The sequence below is a fragment of the Myodes glareolus genome, chromosome 27 (genome assembly GCF_982192425.1).
Source record: "Myodes glareolus chromosome 27, mMyoGla1.1, whole genome shotgun sequence".
In the NCBI taxonomy this organism is placed as follows: domain Eukaryota; kingdom Metazoa; phylum Chordata; class Mammalia; order Rodentia; family Cricetidae; genus Myodes; species Myodes glareolus.
This window is the reverse complement of record NC_142052.1, coordinates 40764633-40791046: the sequence shown is the minus strand read 5'-3', so window position 1 is coordinate 40791046 and position 26414 is coordinate 40764633. Positions and strand designations below refer to the sequence as shown.

Genomic DNA, 26414 nt, shown 5'->3' with positions numbered 1-26414 from the left:
AGAAATTAATTGAAGAGAGTAATGGAGTTCAGATTTTGAGAAGGCCTAAATACTGGAGCCTGGCCTGGTGATGGGGATGGGAGAAAGCAGAGTGGGGTACCCTGAGCAGATCCTGGCGGAAGGAAACTGGGGAGTGGCTAGTCAAGAAGTCAAAGCGGCTAAGACGTAGGGCACTGACTGGACAGTGTTAGGGGACAGGGCCGGAATCCCACCGTAAGGCCAGGGGACAGTTTCTATTTCCCAGATAGAAACCACCGGATGTCCTGGCCTGGTCCTATCTAGGTTTGTGCTTTCTGATGAAGACTGTGAAGTCAATAGGGAAGAGTGAGAGAAACCCCAGGAGACGTAATGCCGAGGTGGGGCAGTACGTGCTTCAGCTAGGCAGTGACACGGGACAGGGAAAGGGCACATTAGTGAACATGGCACCCATTCCTCGGCTGTGGAAGGTGCAGATACAAATTAGCACCTACACTCTCTATAAAACGAATACCTACCAGTAACGCTCACTGTAAACACAATTTTTCCTTGTTCGGTTTTTTCTTTTTTTCTGTTTCTCCAGACAGTTTCTCTTTGTAGCCCTGGCTGTTTCAGAACTCTGTACACTAGGGAGGCCTCGAACTCACAGAGATCCCCCTGCCTCTGCCTTCCAAGCACTGGGATTAAAGGTGTGCGCCACCACCGCCCGGCTCCACATACCATGCTCAAAGCACTTCTTAAACGTTTCCTCTCAAAGAGCGAGTTTACTTCAACGCTTTGTAGCCTCTAGATGAAAATAAATCACCATTGTCACAGATTTTAGTTACCGAGTTCTATCACTTGTCAAAAACAACCCATGGCATTAATGAGCCTCGACACGAAGGTCACAGAAGTCCGTAACTGCTGTCCTTTAGAAAGTCCCTCTGTCCTAAACACTCACAGTGCAGCACAGGGACCTACAACAGTACGCTCAAACGCACACATATTACGTAATGCCACCAAGATACTGCAAACTGCCGCACGGCTCTCCACACCCCCAGTGGCGCTTGTAGTGAAAGAAGCTGGAGATGCTCCAACCAGCCAGAGATCAAGCTCTCTCCTCACCCTTCTGAGGGAAACAGGAGGCAATTCACACGACAAGAGAAGCCGAGGCTCCCTGCCTTCGATGTCCGTCCCCAGACACAGCACACCACACCGTGGGACCAGCCTTCTGTTTTCAGAAACCTAGCTCGAATTACTTGGCATTCAGCGATTCAAAGGTTTGTGTTGCAGTGGTGGGTTTTGTTTGTTCCTTTGTTTTGGAGGGGTGGGGCATTGCTGGGGAATCAAACCCAAGGCCTGTATAAGAAGTAGCAACACACTCTACCAATAAGAGACACTCGAGCCGAAATTCAAGCTTTTCGGGTGAATTAAAACCTGTAGATCATTTCACTCAATCATTTCGTTCTGGAAATGAACACTGCAGTCCCATGGCTTGGATGGCAAAGCAGAAGCCTTTGCCCACCCGCACTAATGCCTTCTTAGACTTTAAATCACTCCTCGTGCGCCGCCAGTTCTGCACGGCCATGTACCAGCTGACAGAACATCAGCCCAGCGTTGTGAACTACCTCAGAGTTAAGAAAGGAAAAGCAAGAGCCAACCACGTACATACAAAGCAAAATTGTTTCATCTTGGACCTATCATAGAGAAGTCTGTTAGGAAAATTTCTTACTATTAGCTCCCTGCCGACACAAAAAAATTCCAATCAAGCCAAATCAAAACAACCCAAATTAAGAAATAGCCAGGTTTAATGGGAGATCTGCGCTCTCAGGTGGCCCTGAGGGGGAAACCGGGAAGCCGCAGAAACGCGACCCCCAGGAGGAAGAAAGGGAGACCATGTGTTCCTCTTTCAGAAGATCACTTAAGTACCCTTGGGAGTGGTCCTGACCCCCACCCCCAGGGAGGGGTCAGGATCTGGCCTGCTGGGATTTGGAGTCCAGACCAGGCCTGGAGGCTGGCATAGATGCGGGGGGCTGGGGCCTATGCTCCCAACTTGACATTCCAGACTCTTTGGATATAGGGGTGACAGAAAATTGGAATATATGTATAGATATGGCTTTGGTGTGCTCTTAGAAGGCTGGCAAACAAAGCATTAAGAAAAACTACGACTGAATAGGCAAGATATTATTTAAAGCATTTAAAAATGATACAAGTCGATCTATTCATGTCCAAATGACTCTACAATGAAGTAGAGAAGATGTTGACCACAACGGTTCCTCTTTATCTATACTTGAACTTTCCGCATTTCAGGGACCCAGTAAACCATGGTCCAAAACATTAAATGCAAAATGTCAGAAAATTATGACTTGGAAAGATATCCCATTCTGAATAGCAGGATGGAATGCCACCTTGTCCTGACGAGAAGAAGTTCCTTGGCCACTGTGTCTATTATCTGCCTATCAGTTGCCTCGGTAGTCATCCGCATTATCAGATGTCTGACTTAGGGTCACAATGATCATAGGTAGGATTTGGCAGGCTCTTCAGTTTGGGGCATCCATTGCGAGTTTCAGCATGCAGCCCACAAGAATAAAAGGGAGATCACTGTATTGGCATAGTAACATAAATACGCATGATTCTGGATTCCAGTCCACTCAGAACTTTCAGGGTAAATTTTCTCTGATAGGCCTGTAGGAATCAGGATTTCTATGAAGTTATTAAAAGACCTACAGGTTCTCAGGCAGTAACTCAACCATCATAAGAGACCATGCAGTAACTCGCCATTACCCCCGTAGGATGAAGTTCTGATCAAGAGGCAGACAAACAACCTGCATTCAGCACAAACAGTAGATCTTCTTTCGGTGGCTCTGCTACAGCTGATTTACCCTGGTGAGCTGCCAGGTCTTCCACTCTCTCGGGATTACCGTGGCAACCACTGCCTACTCCCTACCAAGAGTGAGCGAGAGGAGTCGCTCACACAGACAAAAAGTCCAATCTGAAGGAGGCAGCACAAATGAGCATCCCTGAGATGATCAGAACGGCGCAAGAAAATCAGTCTGGAGACAACACTGGAGTCGGCAACCTGGAATCATACCCATCATTGATCACATGGCCTTCATCAAATTGCTTAACTTCTCTGTGTTTAGTTTTCCCCACTGAAAAAAGGAAGAGAGTAAATATTAACCAGAGAACCTTCTGTTCTAAAGACCGACTTCAGTGGGGTATAGTATGAAAACACCAGCAGCGTCAAGCACACAGCAGCCCCCTCAAATGGTCCCTATCATAACACATTATGGAGGAATGGTCCATCCATATGGGAGCGACGATGTAGGATCCTCACAAACAGCACACACTACAGAAACAAAACACTGTTTACCAAGGATAGCTACGCCCTGCCAGGCTTCCCCGGCAGAGAATTTCAGAGCAAACAAACCGCATGCCCTCTCCTGGGCTTCTCACTCCTTACACTGCATGTTAGGTCCACAGCTAACGCAGGCTGGTGAATTAAGTGGTAAATGCAAAAACGCCGGGAAAATAAACGGCTATTGGTGATTCCATTCGGTGTGGAGTAGATGGCCATCAGCCGAGTGACTGCCTTGGGCTGGGAGGTTTAAGATGGAATATAAAGTGGACAATCGAGTCTATGACTTGGTTTCCTGAAATAGCGCTGTTCTGAGACACTGGGGGAGTCCGACGGAGAAGAAGAGAGGCTAAGAGCCGCTGGAAGAATTAGAGAGACACACTTACCATGGGACCATGCTGTCAATAAACAGATTTACCCTAGGCTGTCTTGACTCAGGTTTCAGGAAGGACTTGTCACTCCGCTAACAGAAAAAAACGTCATATCGGCCCTCGTAACTCAATCATGAATGCTCAATACACAGACCAATTAAGTTTGGTTAGCTGTCCTAACCAACCAAAAGAGACCCACAGTCTTCAGGCTTCCTAACTATCTTGATGGACCATTACAGATGTACCAGAAGACAATCAATCACACAATCTACAGGGTTTTGACTGACTCTATGTTCTTCGGTAACATTCCACAGTCAACCACCGTAGTCCTGTGAGCTTCAGGATCACGTCAACGAAAACCTTTTATCCTGTAGCCAGATGTTATCCTACAGAGCCTAGACGTTCACCAGGGTTTTTGTTAGCTGTTTGTCACATTTTAATGCTGCGGTTGTTAAATGACGGCTTAAGCAAAGTTGAAACACGGAAACAATGTTCAAACTCCTTATTGAAGAGCCAGAACTCTCAGACTGCTGTGGGAAGCAAGCGTGGTTCCCTTCACCACTCTACTTTCTCGCAGCAGATTCGTTTTCCCGGGGCAGCAAACCTAGCTATCTGATCCTCTAGGTTTAACATCTGTGTATTATGCAGTCAAGAGGGAGCTGAATCTTTCCCATGAAGTGTGACATTTTTGAGGGAAGGACCAGCTTCAGTCAGAAGGGACCTGACTCCAACAAATGCTCCACCCATGCTTGGATCCCAAAAAAACGATTTCCCAAAACGTTAGTCAGGTCTGACTTCCCTTCCTCGGTGACTGGAAATCTGTCTGAGTTCAAGTTCTAGACAGGATACAGAAGAGACCCACAGAGGTCTCGCTCACACAAGACAGAGGGGCCAGAAGGAGGGATCGAGCTATGGGATGGGAAAGAGAGCAGATGGAAGTAGAGAAGGGGGGGTGTCCTATAAAGAAAAGAAGTGTTCCATGGGAATAAAAGGAAGTGGGCATTACTCTAGAAAAAGGGCTGAACATGGGGTCAAGACAATAAAACTTATATGTATTTTTAGTCCAAAGTACACAGGATATGAAGGACATGTTTGCTAATTTATAGCCACGCTTTCGCCAAACTCGGTCCCCAGGTCATAAATCTTATGCCATTCAAATCTTGTCAGCAACTGTGCCCCTGACCTTCCCTGCCCATTATTTCATCCTTCCTACCTCCAGGTACTTGGCTAGAAGACAGCGAGCCTCCCAGAGAGCAACTTCTCCAGAAGGAAGTACATCGCCACGACTTCACCACCGGGCTACTCCTGGGTAGTGCAGCCCTGAGGCTAGAATTGTTTGCTTGCCGCTCTAGGTGTCTAAATCTGGCCTCAGACAACAAAAGAGGATTTGGTAATGCAATTTTCTTACTGGAAACCGCTTCATAGTCATGTCAGAGAATACAAAGCACTGGTGGGAATAAAGACCAGTGTTCAGGAGGCACATGCAAACCACAGGCTTAGCTTCAGCTAGGTCTCCGTATATCTAGCAAATCGGAAGCAGCAGCAGAGACTCAGGAAAAAGCACACAGCTATCTTATTAATTAAACTCAGACTTGTGATTACTTCCTGTGCAGCATTTTATGCTGTCCTTGATGGTCTCGGTGTACGGTATTTTGGAGGCACCGTTTCTGGGCAGTAGAGTTTGGCGAACGGTAAATGTTTCATTGCCATCTCTTTAGTGAAGTAATCTCTCGAAATTACTCGATAAGCCATAAATCCTTTTCTGCTTAAAACTATATAACCGATGACTTAAAAAAAAACAAATGTTCCGCCCAAGTTCATACCCAGAAAAACAGTTCCCCAAAATGTTAGTCGTATCTGACTTCCCTTCCTGAGGGACTGGAGATCCGGCTGGGTTCAAGTTCTAGACAAGACACAAAAGAGACCCATAGACATCTCTATCACAAAAGCACAGGGACCAGAAGGAGAAATCAAGCTAAGGTTAAAGGGAATCAGGCAAAAGCACCTACACTAACAAGAGAAACGGCCAGCAGCAGGAAGACTTTGGTAAGCGTCTGGCTTCAATGAAACATTTTAAGAAGCTTAAGAACAATCAGTAGGACCCAGGTCACATTAAAAGAGCAGGGACCCTACATCTGTCAAGACAAAGCATCATCGTTGTCCAAAAGTTTTCGGTTCAAGTATAATCTAAATTTAGAGTCTCCCACCAAAGCCCCCCCCCCGAGAGTTTTTAAGGGTCCCTTAAATGTATAATTGGGAGTAGGCTAAAACTTGGATCCTCAAAATCAGCTCCACCCCTCTTTCCACAAGCCTGTCTGTTCACCCTTAGACTAATGTGAAACTCACCTTTCCTTGGGGCCCCCACCCATACACATCATTACACCCGTACGCATAAGAGACTTGGTCCATCTGCTGGTTGGAGTTTATCTGTTCGTTTGTTTTCTAAGACAGGGTCTCATGTAGCCCAGGGTGACCTTGAAAATGCCCCAGAGACAAGGCTGTACCAGAGATCTGGTCCTTCTGCCCCTATCCCGCAAATGCTGGGGCTGTAGACCTTACTTGGTCCATCATTCTAAGGGAGGCGGATCAAGAGCGTGCACAGCAGCAAAGGAACACATTTCAAACTCACCATGGACACATCACTCATCTTGAATTTCCTTTTGGACAGCTGGACACTGCGTTATTTCTCCCAACTCTGCAGCTACGCAAGCTTCTGCTTCCTCTCCTACCCTGTTCTCTGGCTATCGCATTAGGGACAATGAATCCCCTTCACTGGCGTAGTTTGAATGAGAGCTGCCCCCTGCAGCCCACAGGCTCCTACATGTGAACCCCTGTTATCTAGGTGGGAGGTTAGAGACCCTTAAGAAGGGAGTATGTCACTGGGGGCAGGTTTTGAGGGTCTATAACCTCACCCCACTTCCTGTTCTGTCTGTCCTTCTTGTGTGCAGATGAAACTGGCCAGACAGCTTCCTCCTCCCACCTCCGTGCCTTCTTCATCACAATGGGTACCATCCCTCTGGACCCATAATAACAGAAGAAGACCCTTCACCCTAATTTGTTTGGGGTGTGGGTAGCCATCCTCTTCCGCTTCCTAGGCCCCCATGTCCTTCAGTCTAACTTTGTATGCCTTGGTGAATCAGGAAGGCATTTTCACAGGTAAGAGCTTTACTCCTTTAAGACGAGAAAGTGTGACAGTTGCTAGGACGCTCTAATTAACATCATGCCCCCTTTATACAAGGCTGGAGTCGACTCTTCGGCCCCCATGTGGGGTTGACAATTAGAAATGGGGGCAGAGGGCACCCCGAGATGCAGCAGCCTTGACTAGGTCGAGATCCTGCCTGCTCATCCGCTCATCCGGGCATCTGAGTAAATATGTCAACAGTTCTCAGCCGCTTTCTGACTTCCTAATTATAAAGGTGATTCTTCTGTCTAGAAATAGAGCTGACATTTGGCTCATCAGAAAAGGAGCTTGCGGGCAGATGTTCATCATCTCTGACACCTCATGTAAATCAGCTCCAACCCCATCTGGAGTATTATCCCACAAAGCAGCGAGCTGTCATAAAAGACTTTCGGGCCCTGTGAACTTTTCACAGCCGCCACCCATCAATCCTGCGGATGGGTAGATCCTGACTCGCAGAGGAGGTGAGCCTTTGTGTACAGTCAGGTCCCACGCTCAGTTTGATCCTGCCGAAATCACACAGAGCGCAGTGCTCGCGAAGGAAAGCAGGCAGGATACCAGAGACAGAACTTCTTAGAAACCCAGAAGAGGCCAAGATCCTTCTGCCCTTGGAGAAGAGTGGGGACTCATCACTCATGTCAAAACCCTCTGCTCTTCTGAATTCAGAAGGTTCATTTGACCACAATAAATAAATAGATCGATAGATAGATAGATAGATAGACAGACAGACAGACAGACAGATTAAAACAACGTTATGAGAATCCAGTAGAGACGTGGTCTTTAATCATGGGATATCTAACGTCCTCTCTTCCATTGTGGTCAACTCATCATTTCCATCAAAACAACGTATGGAATTGATATACACAAGTAATTTCAGCATTCATTCACAACTGAACACCTGCCAGGAGCCACCAGCTGAAGCTAGCAGCCCAAAATGTCCAGAAAGCTCCTTCCCTGTCCCTGTTCATCCTTTAAAGAGTCGCACGCTAGGACAGACTTTGCGCTTCACATGTAAACCCCGTGTGGAAAAACAGTCATATCTGCCACAGCTATGGCACAGGCCCAACAAAGGAGCAAAGATTCCACCTATCACTGGCTCCACTCTGTCCCCCCCCCAAAAAAAAACAACCTGCTTCCTTGCTGTTCCTAAAAGGCGTCTTGAAGCTAACATATCCAGACTCCTTTTCTTTCCCCCACAAACCTGTTTACGCCCCAGTGTTCTCAGGCAACTGCTTTTTGCCCCGCTGCTGGGGGTCTAGGGTCTTCTTTGTGACTGCTGGCCTCTCTGTGTCTTCACAGCAAAGCCACCAGCAAGCACACTGCCCTGCCCTTATAATTCCATCTTGTTGTTTATGGCCCATTTCCTGCCACCCAAACAAAGCCAAAAATTCCTTCAACCTGGGCTGACCTGACATTTTCTAATTGATACCCACACTCCTCGTTAACACCGAACAAGACCCGTTCTACAGCCAGAGACTAATCTCAGTCGTGACTTCTACTGCTGACAAGTCCCAAGATTCTTAAAATAAAATCAGCTTTCCGTGGCTGCTGGGACGGGCCCATAACCACCACTCCCAGCCCCAGGAACCGTCGGAATCCCAGGAGGCTGATTCAACTGAGTGCCACCAAATTAAGTTGGTCTCCAGGGACGAGCTCGGGTTTGAGTCTTCACGTCCAGTGAAGAGCAGTCCTGCTCCTGGCTGCTCTGTGTTGTCCTGCATTCATCACACTGCAGATTCAAAGCCTCTGCTTTTCACAAAGAAGCCCGGGAAGCCTCTCCCCACTCCCCTGCTTCCCCATCCTCCCCTCTACCTCCACCATTGATCACTTTCACATCCTTCGCTGTGCCTCCTCGTTTAGACTTCTACCCACAAGTACCACCTCTTCGTTGGGACCCCTTTTAGCTGACACCAGTAAATCTCCAAATGGGACCTCTGGGAGCTGGGGAAATGGTTCAGTCAGCAAAGACACTTGTTGTGCAAGCAGGAGGACTAGAGTTTACATCCCCAGCATCCGCAAAAGCCTGGCATGGCCAAGCACACTTGTAACTCCAGTGCTTGGGGCAGGAGGAAGAATGGGGGAGGGACACACAGGTAGGAGAATCAATGATACTTGTCAGATGGCTGGAACTGGCCAAAAGCCAATGAACGAGAGGCTCCGTGGAAGACTCTTGTGTCTAAAGGAAATAAGGCTAAGAGTGACGGAACAGGACACCGCCATCCCCCTCCGGCCTCTATCTGGGGCACAGCCATACTTACGCAAGTGCGTAGATCGCACATGCGCAAACATAGTTGTGGGAAGTGAACACTACCACGCCATCTGAGGACATTGTCAGGGTCTCACATCAGAACCCCAGAGAAGCAGAAACTAAGCCGAGCTAAGCCGTTTGTTTGAGCAAGTCCCCAAGGGATTCGGAGGAACACTGAAATTTGAGGTGCACTATTTTACATATATGTGAAATGCGTGTGTTTATTTATCAAACACCTCCACTCCCCTTCGCCATCCCCTGATGTCACCTTTTCTTCATAGAAGCCATCTGGAAATCACGGTGACCTTTGTAAACGATTTGTCCCCAAACTACTACTACATGTTCCATGTAGATTATGTTCACCTACCATACCCAATAGTTGTTGTCTGACATACACTAAATGTTCAATAATATGTGCTGAATAGAAAAATCCAGATGCCAGCCTTGTTCCTTCCTTCTCCGGAAGCCCTAAGGGCTGGTTTGGGTTTTGATTTTTCCCTAGATATAGGTCCCTCAGCAAGATGTGCTCAGGGATCTGGGAAAGTGACATCAGACCCAGTGCAATGGCTGGCACCGGCCAACGCCGGGGCAGGAAGGAGCAGTGGAAATGACGAGCATGCTTGGCTCGCAGGAATGTGCAACAAGCGGCCGCCACCTGTGACTCTAAGGACGCCGCAGGTAAACTGCCAAGATATTTTCTGAGAAACAGGTGTGCGGAGAGGCAGCGCTCGAGGGACCGCCATGGAAGGAGAGGCAGGGGGAGTCTGGGCCTTCGGCGGAATCCCAGGGTCTGCTGAGGCCCCCGGAAACTGTGGGGGTTACCGGTCCCCAGGATGGGGTCGCACGCTCCCAGCAGTGGGAAAGATCGCTGCTTTGGTTCAGCGATCTTTGGAGCGAGCTCGTCTTCCCGAGAACTTTGTTCCACAGTTCGCTACCCTCTGACGGCTGGGACCCCCTTACTCTCTTCCCGCTTGGGGCTCCCATCTTGACTGCGGTCGGGTGATTCCTCCCTCAGTCAGCACAAAAGCCATATGCAGTCACACACGTCCATCTCACGTTCATCTCCCACGATAGGATTTCTGATTGTTTCGTGTCGGTAAATAGAAAAGCCTCCCAAACTCCAAATAAATGGAAACGTTCCTGCGAGCCTCCTCCTGACGTCCACGCTTCGTGCTTTCTCCCGGGGAAAGGTCACGACATTCATCATCCGCAGCTCCTCCAGGCAAAGGAGCTTGAGCAAAGTTCAAGTCTTATTTTCTACATGATTTATTATTGTTTTCTGCTTGAAAGTTATATTCCCGGCGTTTAGCATAGGAAAACCGGCTGACGTTTTTGTTTGGTAGACGGAGAAAGGATGATGCTACAGAATAACATAGACCACAAGGCAGCAAGATTTCCCAGTACAGTGTGTGTACATGGGACTGTGGTGCTTTTGCTGATGTATATTAATACATGTGTGTACACGACTGTACATGTATATTAATACATGTGTGTACTTGTGACTGAGGTGCTTTTGTTGATGTATATTAATATGTGTGTGTACATATGACTGTACATATACATTAATGCATGTGTGTACATGTCACTGAGGTGCTTTTGCTGATGTATATTAATACATGTGTGCACATATGACTGTACATATACATTAATGCATGTGTGTACATGTGACTGAGTGCTTTTGCTGATGTATATTAATACGTGTGTGTACACGTGACTGTACATATACATTAATGCATGTGTGTACATGTGACTGAGGTGCTTTTGCTGATGTATATTAATACGTGTGTGTACACGTGACTGTACATATACATTAATGCATGTGTGTACATGTCACTGAGGTGCTTTTGCTGATGTATATTAATACATGTGTGTACATATGACTGTATATGTGTATTAATACATATGTGTACATGGGATGTGGTGCTTCTGCTGGTGTGCACTAATACAGATGTCTGCACACAGTCACATGTCCACCAGTACCCACTAGGTTACCATCAGTGTCTACAGCAGAAGCAGGCACACCCAGGGAGCTTGGCGGTTCCTCAGGCCTGACGCAGGCATGTCGGGACAAGTCTTCGCGCAGTTTCTACAGTTCTCCTAAGTCGCAGTAAGAATATTCAGACGCCGAGAGAGGAAGACCACCTAAAAACCTCTCAACACTTGAAAGGCAGAGGCAGGCTGACACCTGTGAGTCTGGGACCGGCCTAGTCTTCACAGTGAGACCCTGTCCACATAGGTTTTTAATCACATAAAATAAAATAAAAACACTGTGGACAGAATATATGTGTGTGAGTGTGTGTGTATGTATGTATTCTAAAAACTGACTAAACACATTCCCAGCCTCAACCTCCTCTCATCCAAACAGGAAGACACAGCTACCATAGAACCTATGACGGTACTGCACGCGGTAAATGTGGTGGTTTGAAAAAGAATGCCCCCCATAGGCTCATAGATTTGAATCTTGGTCATCAGGGAGGGGTTAGGAGATATGGTCTTGTAGGAGGAAGGGTGTCACTGGGTGTGGTGGGTTTGGGGTTTCAAAAACCCATGCCAGTCCCAGTCTCTCTCTCTCTCTCTCTCTCTCTCTCTCTCTCTCTCTCTCTCTCTCTCTCTCTCCCCCTCCCTCCCTACCTCTGCCTGTGGATCTGGGGTTCTCAGCTATTGCTCCAGCATCTGCTGTGTGCCCCCGTGTTTCCCGCCATTAAGAAAACCTCTGACACTGTAGTCAGGCCCCAGTTAAATGCTTGCTCTCATAAGAGCTGCCGTGGTCACGGTGTCTCTTCACAGCAATAGAGCACTGACTGAGACTGTAAATCAAATCTCTCCATCTCCATAAACTTATATCTACCTTCCTTCATATCTTTTATGTTCAAAATCCTACCGTGAGCTACAGTGATTTTTTTTCACAGAAGACCCCATCTAAAACATGCGTAGTTCAACACTGCGCTGAACAATTCGGTCTGCAGATTGAAGTCAAAAATTGATCCTCATAACCTTATATATTAAGGACTTAGAAAAGATTATTGAAAAGAGTCTTACCACCCAAAGATATGTTTAGGGGTTTTTTGAGACTGTGTCTTATGATGTACACCAGGCTACCTCCAAATTCACAAGGAGATGCCCTCCAGAGGCTTAGATTGTAGGGAAATGTCACCACACTTGGTAAGACTTAATAACTGATTTTTATTTTATATATAGAAATAGCTTGAGCTCTTAGTTTATTTCCTGGTGCTGTGGCAGGGGGGGGGGGAAGCCCTGACAAAGGCAATCTAAGGGAGAAAGGATGTACTCAACTCAGAGTTCTAGGTCACATTCCATTGTGGGGGGGCAGCTTGAGGTTCTTGGTCACACTGAAGAGAAGCAGAGAGAGAAAGAGGGACAGAGAGAGAGAGAGAGAGAGAGAGAGAGAGAGAGAGAGAGAGAGCTATAAAGACATGCTAAGACTCACTTACAAGCCAGAATCCCAGTCAGGGAATGATACCATCACAGTGTTCTTCCTACGACACCTAACCATTCCCTCTAATCCTCCGCAGCATAGCCATCTCCCTGACAATTCTAAATTCTGTCAAGTAGACAAAATTCAGCACTGCCTGATCTTCTATGGGTCCTGAGTTCAATTCCCAGCCACCACATGGTGGCTCACAACCATCTGTAATGAGGTCTGGTGTTCTCTCAAGGAAGAGACCTGGTCAGTCGTCCTCATCAACTTAGACCACGAAACACAATATGGACAAGTTCAACAGAACCGCCGTATACGGGCTGCCCATGCATAATAAGACAAAATTAACCAGTACAACTTTTATCTTCATTACAGTATGAGACCATAAAACCTATCCAGTGTGGGTGGAGCCATTCCCTGGGCAGGGAGGTCCTAGATCATAGAAGATGGAGAAAGTGGGCTGAGCCCCTAACGCGTTTGTTTGTCTCGCTCTGTTTGACGAAAGTAGGTGTGATACAACCGGCCCCTTCCGGCTCCCGCTGTGGGACTCCCCTGCCTCGGTAGACTGTGCCTTGAAAGGGAGGCAAAAACAATCTCCTCCTTCCTTACAGGGCTTCTGTCCCTGGGTTTCATCTCATCAACAAAAAAGTAACAAAGACGCCAAGGAGAGCTCATTTTGCTCCTTTTTGGTTCAAATTCCAAAACTAGGCAGACGACAGGAAGCAAAAGCACAAAGTCCAACTTCAGGTCAAAGGGAAAGGTACCTCTAATATAACATATGAAGATGGAGACAAGATTCAGGAAACAATTTAACGCAGAAAAGGGGAGTTAAAGCCATTTGCGCCTGAGATCTAGCAGGTGGACGCGTGGAATACTCCGGGAGATAAAAAGCTGTCCCTCAAAACAGACTGTCCTAGAGCCCGAGGTTGACGGGCAGCAGCGGGCTTCCCCAGGGCTCGCAGGACCCCCTCATAAGCAGCAATATCGCTCCGGGGTAACCCCACGCGGGTCGCTTGAAATCAACCCCTGAGAACCTTTACACGGCCAACACCAGCCAATGCTACAAATTTGAATTTTGATTTCTGCGTAGAGTTCCGCTTTGTTTTTGTTTTGCTGTTGAGGGTGTTTGCTTGTTTGTTTTCTAGAATTCTGTTTGAAAATGCTTAGCAGCATCTCCCTGACCCCTGACCTGATTGTCACCAGCATCTCCCTGACCCCTGACCTAATTGTCACCAGCATCTCCCTGACCCCTGACCTAATTGTCACCAGCATCTCCCTGACCCCTGACCTAAGTGGCACCACCCACTAGAAATCTGACACTTGTTCTCCAAGGACTCGGGCTCAGCAGTCGCTAACGAGGACAAGTCAAAGGTCGTAGTACTGAGGAGAACATTTTGTGTGAAAGCTGTTCACTGAACACTGTGATCCCTCAAATCTACAACACCAAGGTTCTGGTTGTACTCCCTGCTGGGTGAATGAAGCGTCTTCTCTGGGAAAATGGACGGCCTAAGAGAAGGAGAGGTTTCTACAAAGGGATATTTTTGAGAGGCCTTCAACAACAAAAGAGCCTCCTGAGTCATCTGCCCTTCTAGTCAGTCAGTCCCTACATCCACGTACCCAGCTAGGCAAAACCTAAAAAACTCATTTCCGAATATCTTTTTTTTGGGAAAGCTACTATAGAATGTGCATCAAAGTAATAAACAAACAGCAATAAAAAAACACAATGAATTCAGGACTCTTGGAGGAGCAGCAATGGGCACACTCAGAGTGACATCAGACCTCTGCCTGACAACAGAGAACACACTGGACTGGGAGCCATGGTTCCGAGGGGCAGGGATGAAAAGGAACTGTGGAATTATTCAGCCGACCATGATTACATGTTATAGACCGTTGGAGAATGTTGGAAGGCTCCAACAAAGAAAAGTAAGCAGAGGGTAAAAAGAGAACCAAGCAATTCCTCGCTCCAGGTAAAAACAGCAGAAGGAATGTACAATGGAGTCAGACAGTAAGATCGCTCAACAGTTTAACATATTTGCATAGTCGTAACTATCAGTACCAGAAACACAAGTCTCCCCTCAACAGGGGTAAGTGGTAGTTTATTCTAGAATCGTGAGATAGAGGCAGGTTACAACAGATTCCATGTTCTAAAATGGTAACAGGTCAACGAACGTTTGATAGTAACAGAGCAAAGAAGACGCTGATTCAAGACACTCTGCAGACACATTCCCGAAACAATAGGCAGGCAGATCGCAGTAGAGCACTGACATCTAACGATAGGCCTCTTATACTCTCTGATAGCGTTCTTTGCCTTTTGGTTGGTGGATGTGAGGAGTCAAAGGATTTACCTGGTAGTCATGAGAACAGTAGATCTGTACAGAAAAAGGTAGCAAATGCTACTAACGGACCAGGGATGGACCAAATCATTCGATTCTGGACTTGCAACATGCCACCATCATCCATTACCATCACTGAAGCGCTAATGTGTCAATCAGCCTAGCAGAGGTTCAGTGTAAGGTGCGGTTCTTTCTAGAAACTTCCATTCAAATAATCGCGCAGGGAGGAAACGCCGGGTGGGTGTGGCCGTACACGCATCTAACACCAGCACTTAGGAAGAGGCCAGAAGGTCAAGAGTTCAAGGCCAGGCTGGACTATGGGCAAGACCCTCTCTCTTAAAAAGAAGTGGGACCTAATTTAATTATGATGGGGGTATCTGAATGAAATTCCCAACTTACTAACAGGAAGTAAATTTAATAATCAAAGGGCCATGGTTTCCACGAAAGGGAGAAACACCAGAATAACCGCTGAACACGTTGAGACGTGAATCGGCACGGTTGTGGGAGGGGCAGCGGAAGGGATGCCCTTTGGAGCTGTAGGAAGCTTCCAGAAGCACTTTTAATTACTTTCATGTTGCGGTCTCAGCACAAACCCTGATGTCGGTTCCTCCGTCGTTGGAACTGCAGCACGGAGAACCTGCTCTGGTGGCCCAGCACCACTGGAGCCCAGGCTGTCACAGCAGAACCAGCTGTCCCAATCGGGAGAGGGCCAGCTGAAACCGCTCCAACTAACTGCGTGGGTGTGTCTTTTATCAGCGCTAAAATCAGACTCTTTCTAAGTTGCTGGCCCTTAGACAAGAGAACAATCATGTGGTGATCATGCAATCGGTAATAAGAACCACCCTTCCAATTTTATGTTTGGGGGCAAGTACATACTCGAAGAATTTTATACCAGATGAACACTCATGTATACCTTGTGTATTCCTAATTTTATAACGAGAAGGTTTTTTAATAGTTTTTATTATTTTTTTATTTCCTCCATTGAAATCCAAATATAACATTGGTAGGAAAATTATTTTATAATTAAAGGAAGAAATGATTGACATAGGAGGAGGTGGCAGATGAGATTAGAATAAAAGCCAGAAACCTTGGTGGTAAAGAAGAAATGAACAGGTCTTCTAGAAGTTTGATGGAGAAAAGAATAAATCAGGCAATGGTCACAGTGGTAAGAAAACATTTTCCAGACTGGGTGATCTGTGTTGTTCAACACCGAAAGAAGATGTTATTGAGAAAACAAAGCCACAACTGTGTGTGGCGGGGGGAGGGATGGACCAAAGACCTCTTGGAAATTGAGGGAACAGGGATTTGCTCTCCGACCAAAGCCATGGATCACATCCTGTGAAGTTAAGACAATGGTAACCTAGGTAAACAACAGGAAACGTGGAAGGCAGTTCCTGTGTGTCACAGTATTTTACTGAAAGGAAGGAGACAGTCATTTTCTAAGGGGGTCATTTCGTCTGAGACTTTACAGGGGTAGGAAGGAGCAAAAGGCTCCATTCTCAAGGACAGACCATCAGAAGCCCCCAAAGGTCATGCCATAGACCAGTGTGAGATTACACCCCACCACCTGACTCCCCAAAAACCACCCAGGGCGAGTTCCCTGTTCTGTCCTCAGACACTCCAGTGATGAGTGCAGGATAAGTCAGCCACTAACAGGCTTCCAGGGAGACTCTTGTAAGTAGCGCAGCCTGGAAGACAATAGATTGGCTCTCAATCAGTATAAAAGCCACAGGGGGGGGGGCGGCAGGGAAAGGGGGGCTATAAAAGGTGGAAGTTACTATTTTCTCCAACAAAGGAGGAAGGGAGATAAAGGGCTTTTGGAATGAGAGGGCTGACCACTCAGTGACTAAAAGTCACAGCCACACTGAGCAGCTGGCCCGCCAAGCCTCACTTTCCAGCGCCGTATAAAAGTCATTCAGATGTACACATCCCTTGCTCGTTCTGTTGATCCAGTCAGCTGCTTTCAAGCAGAAGTAGCATAATCACCCAGGGCTCTTGGGTCCCTGGTCAGGCTGTGAGAGCGAGGACTAGCAGTGGTCCTACCCTTGGGGTATTCTGTTGTAGAACTCAGAGGCTGAGTTCTACAACATATATCTAATATATATAATATATATATATTAGATATATGTAAACATGACATGTTTAAAATGGTTCTATTCTGAAATTCTTGGAGTTTTCATGGAGACAGGGATATCTCATAACTTAGGAAGCGATCCGTTCCTGCAGAGATGTAAGGGGCATCTATTTTTTAAGTTAGAAGTTCACATCAGCAAATATACGCCATCAAAAATCAACAGAGAAAATGGACCAAACGAAAGAAAGAATATGGTGGAGGGGTGACAATGAGCCAGGTAGAATGATACGCATGGACGAAAACATCATAAGGAACCCATCATTTTGCATGCTAAGAAAAATTTAAAGGCCATGTGAGGGCGAGTCCCCACAATCCCAGCACGAAGGTGGCTGAGGCAGGAGGACTGTGAATGCAAAGCCACCCTGGGCTGTCTCCCAGTGAGCCTGCTTCAGGGATATAATTTTTAAAAATGGATGTATAAATAAATAAATGTATATATAAATAAATTAACTGATTATATATGAATAATAAATATGATACAAATATGTAAAGACAAGTAATACATGTAAACATTTCAGCTATCGCCGAGATATACACTTCAACATAGTTTAAGAGATCCTCACCTTATCACAAACACTGTTTTGAAACAATTTGCTCAAGGCCACATACCCTATCAAAATAGAAATCACAGTATTTAAAAGTGAACGTCAAGACACAAAATCGAAGGTATTACAAGGGCACCACCGAAAAGACGGCGTGCGTGTGCGTCACGCAAGCAGGGCTGCAGGGAGAAGCGTGCGTGTGCGTCACGCAAGCAGGGCTGCAGGGAGAGGCGTGCGTGTGCGTTACGCAAACAGGACTGCAGGGAGAGGCATGCGTGTGCGTCACGCAAGCAGGGCTGCAGGGAGAGGCGTGCGTGTGCGTCACGCAAGCAGGGCTGCAGGGAGAGGTGTGCGTGTGCGTCATGCAGCAGGACTGTAGGGATCTCCAATCCCTGAAATCATGATTCCCTCACCCAAGTGCAGCCTTTGGTTGAACCTGGGGAGTGAGGAAACGCACCCACAATCAAATGACAAAGGCAAATTACAAAGGCGGCTGATCCACGGTCTCATAAAATAATCTGCCACATTTCTGTGTTATGGGAGGCAGCCAGCTGTTGGGAGGCCCTCACGAAAACTGCCAGCTCCGTGGCTTTGTTTCAAAACATGGAAATTGGCCTGATGAAATCAAGGAGTTTTTATCAGAGGTTGCTGTGCTCTGGAAAGCCTAGCCTCCCCCTGGAAAGTGAAAGGCCTTGCATCAGTCAAGAAATTCCCTACCTGCAAGTTGCGACTTTTTGGTCAGCTCAATCAATGAAACGTCAATCACTTTCCTCCGTGGGCTTTCTCAGTGATACATGCTCAGGGTTCTTTGATTTGCTTTCATTAAATGGGGGGGGGGGGGGGTAATGCTGCATGAAAAGTGATATCCAAAACCCACGCTTTGCATTTGAAACTTTACGACCTAAGACATGTTTTCTTGCCATTTAGACCTGAATATTGCATTGGTAGGCACCTAAGTCCAACAAGAAGCTCTGTCTTAAGAAAGATGTCGTGCTTTTGTTTGTACCATGAAGAACTGCAAGCTTTAAGACAGCGGAGTTCCAACGTGGATTCATTCAAAATCACCTTGGACTATGCTGGCCAACTGTCACCCATAAGGGTGCAGACGTCTGGACGTTGGTATGTGGAGTCCATCATTTTTATGTTAAGCTACTCACGCGTGTCTAAGCAGGAAAGTTTCATGGGATTCCTGAGGCACCGGCTTCAATATGGCTGCATACTACAGTCATTCGGGCCCTGAACTGTGAGCAACATCAGTGCTAAATGGAAAACTCAAGCCGCTATACTACAGGCTGAATTGCCTTTCTCAAAATCTGTATGCTATTTAAAAGAAAAAAGACTCTATATATGGAGGTCCTGATCCCTGGACCTCAGAATATGATCTTACTTGGACATTAGTTTTTTGAGGTAAAGCAAGATCACAAGAGTGGGTCTTGCTCTACAATGACTGTTTTAACAAGAGGAACCCAGGACACAGGTACAAGCAGAAAGATGACCACAAGAGCAAAGCATGCATCTACATGCCAAGAAAAGAAATACCAGAAGAAGCGAAACCCACAGACACCTTGACTTCGAGCTTCCAGACTGGGAGAAATAAACTCTGTGTTGCGGAGCTCAAGCAGGCTGTGATACTTTGTAGGTTAATACAGGTCCCATGCTTAGGATTCTGGATTTACAGTCATGGTTCTGGTCTGAAATGAGAGCCTTGGAGATCCTGTCTGGATGGTTTGGCATTAAGAGCCATTGCTAACCATCTTCTAACTGCTATTTAAAAAGAGTTTTAAGAAAGGAACGAGGCATGATACGTGTTAGAATCAGACAGTCACAATAAAGGCTAAGGGCAGGAGTTTGTGGCTTGGACTAAGAGAGTGTAACGGGGAAGTTGGTAAAGGGACAATCTGGAAGTGTTATCGGCATAGCTGATGGTGCATTGTCCATAGTGGGAGGAATCAACGGTGATTCCCCGGGCCCTAAATCGACAGGATCATCTTTCCTCACGAAGACCCAAGAAGAAGTGTCCTGCCAGAAGAACTCAGAAAATGTAACTATATGAAATTTGAAATGTATGTGAGATATAACTGTGGTCACTTTCATGGTGGTGCCTGTGTCTCTTTACCAGGGACGACTTCTCTGTTGCCAACATCAGGATCTCACTGGACTAATCCAAAGAATAGGGTGAGCATTGCCATGCATATGGTGCAGCACTTAACAGTTTCCGCAACAGATGGAGCTCCGTGCTGCGGTCCCCTGCCGGAGGGGAGATCACAGTTCTCTCTGCCTTTGCCTTTGTTTTATCTTTTCCCTTTTCCTTCCTCAGTCCTTTTATAAAACTTAACTAGATTGAAATTTTAAAATTAAGATTTAAAAATTAAGTAGATTTACTTCTAAGTCATCTTTTATTGGCACTGAGAGGTTTGTGTTTGTCCCAAATGTCTGTCTATAAATGCTTCAAAAACAAAATCAAATGCTTAGCAATAAAGTCAGCCAAAGATATAGAAGACCTGTGAAATGAAAACTGTCAAATGTTGATTAAGTATATTTAAAAGATACAAATACATCCAGGTTCATGGATTGGGAAAGGCAATATTTGAAATATCCTTTCCTTTCATAGTGGCACACAGATTAAGTGCAATCTCCACTGGAATTTTAATGTCTCTTCTTTTTTTTATTAAAACAGAGGCAGGGCTGGAGAGATGGCTCCAAGGTTAAGAGGTCCTGAGTTCAATTCCCAGCCACCGGATGGTGGCTCACAACCATCTATAATGAGATCTGGAGCCCTCTTCCGGCCTCCATACATTCAGGGAGAAGAACACTGTATACATAATAAATAAATCTCTAAAAAAAAAAAAAAAAGAAAGCAGAGGGAAATCCTAAAATTTACATGAAAACGTAAGAGAATTGAATAAGAAGGCAGTTTTGAAAAAGAACAAAATTGGATGCCTCCCACTTCCTCACCTCTGAACTCAGCCCAGTGAAACATATATATGCTATGGCTCAGCATATGATATAAAAATCTCCAGAACAGAACAGAAAATACAAAAATAACCCACATACTACACCCAGCTAATCTTCAACATGGTGCCAGAATGCAGAATGCGGAAAGAATGGTCCCTTCAATAACATATCAGGAAAACTTGATACAGAAGAATGGAATTGGATCCTTATCTCAACACAGACTAAGACCTCCACTGCAAGACCTGAACCTCCAGAACGACTGGGAGAAAACACAGAAGGGAAGAAGCGTGACGTCGATCTAGGCAATGAACGTTGAATATGCCCCCATCATAAGCAGAGGCAGCCAAGCTACGAACAGACGAGTCGGTTTGTCTCAAACTAAAAATTGCATGCACAGATGGGAAAACGATCAAAGTCAAAAAAGAAACAACCTTTGGGGAGAGGAGGAAGTCCTGAGAGACTGTGTTGCAGACACGAGCAAGGCCATGTCACGGACCCCAGTGCTTCAGACCCGTGGGAATGGCAAAACTTCTCCTGGCCCATGAGGGAAGGATGAATGTTGAGTGTGTGTAGAAGATCTGAGAGCAGCTCCCTGCTCCCCATTAGTTACCCTCAAAGATCGCTCCCCTAAGGAGGCCTCCTGCTGAGATTAGCTGGAACTGCCACCCAGTTCAGTTGTACACAATAAGCCTGCTCTTCCATTTAAATGTAGAAAATAAACTCGCTGCTGGCTACTGCCGGTAGATCTCCGTTAACGTGTGTGGCCCACCCAGTCCCAGCTCTTCTGCATGTGTGGCTTTTCCTTTATCTGATCCTCATCACCCCAGTCAGGTCAGTCCCTAAGTACTGTAATTCATGACAACGTTATTCAACATTGAGAAAAGGTATTTGCAAACCGTACATCTGATGAGGGGTTCTATCAAAAAATGCATGATCTACCTCTCACAGTTCAACAGCTAGAGGCAAAAGAAAATTCAATTTTATATATAAATAGTCAAAATACTCACGTAGACATTTCTCAAAAGAAGACTTATAAATGACCAGCAAATATATGAAAAAGATCATGGATAATTATTTGGGAAAGTACAAATTAAACCACAATGAAATAACACCAAGTCCATTAGAATGGCTACTATTTAAAATGTGTTAGTCATCTTTCCATTAATATATACCAAAATATCTGGTACCAACTTTAAAAAAAAGGGGTGTTTTTTGTCTAGTTTTGGCTGACTCTTTGAAGGTCTCAGTCTGTGACATGACCGCTTGGCTCTGTGGCTATGGCCTTGGGCCAGCATGGTACACAATGAAAGAATGCATAGCAGTGAAGACCCCTTCAGTATATGGTTTCCAGGAAGTAAAGGATCAGGCTCCCAATACTCAAAGACAGCCTGAAGTACTTCCACTAACCCACTGGCTCTTAATCTTGCTAATACTATGACCCTTTAACACAGGTCCTCATGTTGTGGTGATCCCCAAACATACAATTATTTTTCTTGCTACATCCTAACTGTGATTTTGCTACTGTAATGAATTGCAATGTAAATATCTGATATGCAGAACATCTGATATGTGACCCCTGTGAAAGGGTCGTTCAACCTCAAACAGGTCACGACACACAGGCTGAGAACCACTACGCTAGCCTAAAGTTCACACCAAACCCCTGAAATGTCACCAAAGTTAACAACTACTGCTTTAGAACACTGCTCCACGGTGCATGCAGCCACAGGGAGCTATGATGTCCACGTCATGGGATCTGAGCACTTCTGTAGGAGCACGGGAACCCAGGCTCTGCCTTCCCTCTGAGATAGTTAGGTTTCTTCATTTTCATTCCAGCCCGAATTTATCCACGCACCCCTCCGTGCTGATGCCCTTTCCTCTTCTGACATCGGTAAGTCACAGAATAAATGGAAAACATCAGACAACATTGGCCTCGGCAGATGATTTGCGGGAAGTGCATTAGGCTTTTGTTTCTTTCTTTCCACTATTCTATGACCCCCAACTGAATAACGTATGCAAACGATGAGCTATGTAAGCCCAGGAAACTAAAACCAGAGAGGCCCAGGAAGATGGCTTTCTGTGTTCTCACTATCCTCCACTGCACGCCCTAACCTGCTGAAGCTCTCGGAGCCCACACGAAACGGGGAGGGACTTCTGCAGAGGACACCAGGGAGTCAGTGAGAGTCACAGCACCAGGCTCAGCCACCCCTGGGGGTCAACTAATAACAGGGCTGCAGCCACTTCCAATGGGAGAAGAAGACCACACAGCCTTACAGACAAAACGCTAGAGGTAGGACACCTTCCCACGCTGTGAGGATCAGGCTGGGAGTCAATGCCTCCTTCTAGCGAGTTCACAAGGCTGCCGCAATAAACGTGCAGGTCCCGAAGCGAGAGACGTAGAGAAGAAATGTCACTGTGACATAATGAGGCTAGGAATCGGCTGCCTGGAAACTTTAATGTATTCATAACCGTAATTTAAGAATTAACAATTCACTGAGGCAGTTAGCAACCACAGGCTCTCGCACTTAGTTATTTGACACAGGCCTGGGCTAAAGCGATCTCGCTGCAAAAAGTCTTTGAAAACTGAAAGTATAAAAGCAGAAAATCGAGGAAGAAAGAAATCAGCTAAATACACTCAGACGGTGATAATCCCCGTGTCGTTTCCTGTTTTCCAGATGTTTGCTAAGCGTGTTTCCTTCTACATTATTTGTGCCAAGGTGTATGAGGAATAATGGGTTCTTTAGTGTTTCTTACATTTGTAGCATCTAAGTGATTGAAATGCTTTACAAATATCATGGTTGTGGCTGAGTTCAGTCTTGGAATTAAACAGGCATAAACAGTGACTCACCAGTCATTTCAATCGTGAAAACAGTTCACGGGTACGTTTGTACCACTAATGTGGCATCGCATGGTTCTTATAACACTTTTCAATTATGGGAACTAGTGTAAGCCGGAGGGGGAGCTAAGAGTGCTTGAAAAACAGCTTCGAAATCTTCAGAGCCGAAAGCCACCCCCGTGGCCACGTTAGCAGAGTCGGCCTAGGGTGTCGGGAACACCAATCTGCACTTACCTTAAGAACAGGCTAGTATTGATCTCACTTCTTTAAAAAAATACGATAAATTCAAAATAATTTTTTTTTCTAGCAGGAACTGCCAGGAAGCTCCTAGCGGCTCCTACATTTAATATTTAGCATAAAATGCACACAATTTGCATATGCTTAATGTTACAGAATACAAAGCCAAGGGATGTTAACGGAGAGAGTTAAGGCATCTATGTGAGCAATGCTATAAAACAGAAGAGGCGGCTTGTATAGAGCGAACATAGCGTTTTGTGTGTTTATCCACAAAATGGGTCAAGAAATGATTTTTTTCAAGTCACATTGTATGAAAAGAGGTTTCTGAAACTCTGTGTCTTGAGCTAGAACATGTGCACGGGTTGACTAGATGCAAAAAGGAACATGCCAGCAGTCAAATCTCAGCCACACAGTCACCCCCGGACTAAATTCAAGCTTTAGCAGGTGTTTATCACAGAACAGATCCCGTGTGCAGTTTCTGGGAAAGACAACTATACTCTTGATTTGCATATTTTCACATCATCTGGTCATAACTCCACTAATTATCAGAGCTAATGGTGGGGTGTCTGCCTAGCACAACCCTCAGAAGTGCAAGAACATTAATTATAAGTCGAAAAAAAAACCCAAAACCTAAAGGACATGAGGTTGGGAGAAAACATACAGGGAAAGCCAGGAGGAGTCAGAGAAAGGGTAGAAGATGATAAAAATACCTTATAAACATCTATGATATTCTCATAGAATAAATAAATAAGCTATTATAAATGGAACTGTTTATTCCTAACATGACCTTAAGTTTCTCTGCAATAAGTAGAGATGCTGATACTCCTTTTAGGAACCAAGCTACCTAACCCATAGGGAGACTATTAATATCTCACCTAGGTATGCTTGACTCAGACCTCTTATCCATGGGAAAATGAGCCTACTGAGATTCCAGCATTCCAAAAAGTCCTTTCAAGGGAGGCAGGCATTCTTCTGAATCTGGCAGAGTGCAGCCACTTCTCCAGAATTCTTGCAAAGACATCTTGTGAGTCAGCTTATATAATACCTGGCTGTTTGCCTTGCAAAAACCCAAAATTAGTCATTATAGGGCTATTTTTGGCTTTCTACCTTGTCTCTGTGTCTCTAACGTTAGCAAAAGGCAGAAGGTAATCCTCAAAAGATATCAGGATATATCAGCCAAATTCTGGCTTGGAATCTTGAAGTGTCACCGAAGAAGGTGACTACATGTTGCCATTGATGGGCATTAAGGTAAGACGGTAAGTGCAGACACCGTAAATGCTGGATTTCAGATTGGTAAGCCCACCCCTCTCAGCTCTCTCTGTCCCTGGTTATATTGTAGAGGGTCTCTAAGTATGGCGCCTTCTTCACCAGCACCCCAACCGCAGCTGCGGTGAATTAAAGATGACACAGGTTCTTCAGGCTTCACAACTGGAGCTGACTTGGTGATTTCTTAAGATGGCAGATGAAGGTTGAGGAGGTGGGTGGGTAGGGAAGTTGCTCGGTGGGTAGAGCACTTGCTACCAAGCCCGATGACCAGGATTCTGATCCCTGGAAAGCCATATTGTGGAAGGACACCAGGCCCTCTCTGTCATCCTCTGACCTCCACACACTTGCAATGGCAGGCACATGCACACACACACACACACAAACACACAATTTGTTTTAAAGTATAAACCTTATATATACTATATATATATATAATATACATATAATATATATATATTCAATAAAATGATGCTGAAGGGGTAGGGACTATGGAAGGACAGTATGTACAATGTACAATAATGCTTATACAAAAGTGGTATTATGCAATAGTTGCATTTTATATATATGTGTGTGTATGTATATATATTTGTATATGTGTATATATATGTGTATATATATATGATGCCCTTTTTTTTAAAGGTTTTCTGAGACTCTGGAAGCTAGACCCCGAGAACCCTCACAGTATGCTGGAACCCCTTTGAATACCCCCTCCTAAAACCCAGACGCCATGTGTGAGACAAGTCACAGGAAGGTGCCCTGGATACCCACTCTAGTGAACAGAGCCAGGTGATCCCAGCATCCGTTGCCTGGCCAAGCAAAGGAGCCATCACGGGCTACACAGTCTGCATACACGTTCAGATAGATGATCCTTATTCCAGCTGCCAAACAAAACCACACGCCTGACTCCAGGGAACAGCCAGGCCAACCCACAAAATCATAGGGAATGATAATAAACTATTGTCTGAATCCACCAGCTGTTGCGTGTCTTGTTTTATCCCAATTGATAACCAAAACATTTCCAATACCTCCTTTTCAATAATAATAATAATAATAATAGGTTTCAAATTCAAGACACATAGTCCAATGGTAGATTGAAAGAGACTAGAATGTGACCAGAAAGTGACAATGGGTTTTTATTTATAGTAAGGATTACAAGAGGGATTTCAAATCTATAAATAAATCTCTCATTTATTTTTCACCTTACCTCAGATAGTTTTGAAAATATTTGGTATGTTCTGTATGAGAAACTGTCTATGCTGTTGATAGTTTCCTAACCAGTGTGCTTATAAAGTACAGATTGACAAGAGTTATCACTAAGTACAAAAGCAGAAGCAAAAGGTATTCTTAATCTTCTCACTCATAACTGCGTTTCCCCAATTCTACTTTTTCTTCATTTCTGTTTTGTTCTATCACGATGCTTAGGACCAAACACAGAGCCTTGGGTAGGCAAGGCAAATGCTCTTGCTCTTCATTTTCGTCCATCTTAAAAACGTCCCTAATATCTGTATTCCCTTTATTCATTCAGTGGTCAGTTCCATACCAGTCCCAATTATTATGGAAACACT

The 26414-nt window shown here is 45.4% G+C and overlaps 1 protein-coding gene and 1 long non-coding RNA gene across 2 annotated transcripts in view; one reads left to right on the top strand and one right to left on the bottom strand.

The window, feature by feature from the left end:
• Nucleotides 1-26414, bottom strand: part of Plcl1 (phospholipase C like 1 (inactive)) — a 302997-nt gene that overhangs the window by 158964 nt on the left and 117619 nt on the right. The window lies entirely within an intron of this gene.
• LOC146889399 (uncharacterized) lies at nt 22632-25819 on the top strand. The gene is made up of 2 exons (XR_015000029.2): nt 22632-22800; nt 25489-25819. It is a non-coding gene; the product is annotated as an uncharacterized LOC146889399 (long non-coding RNA).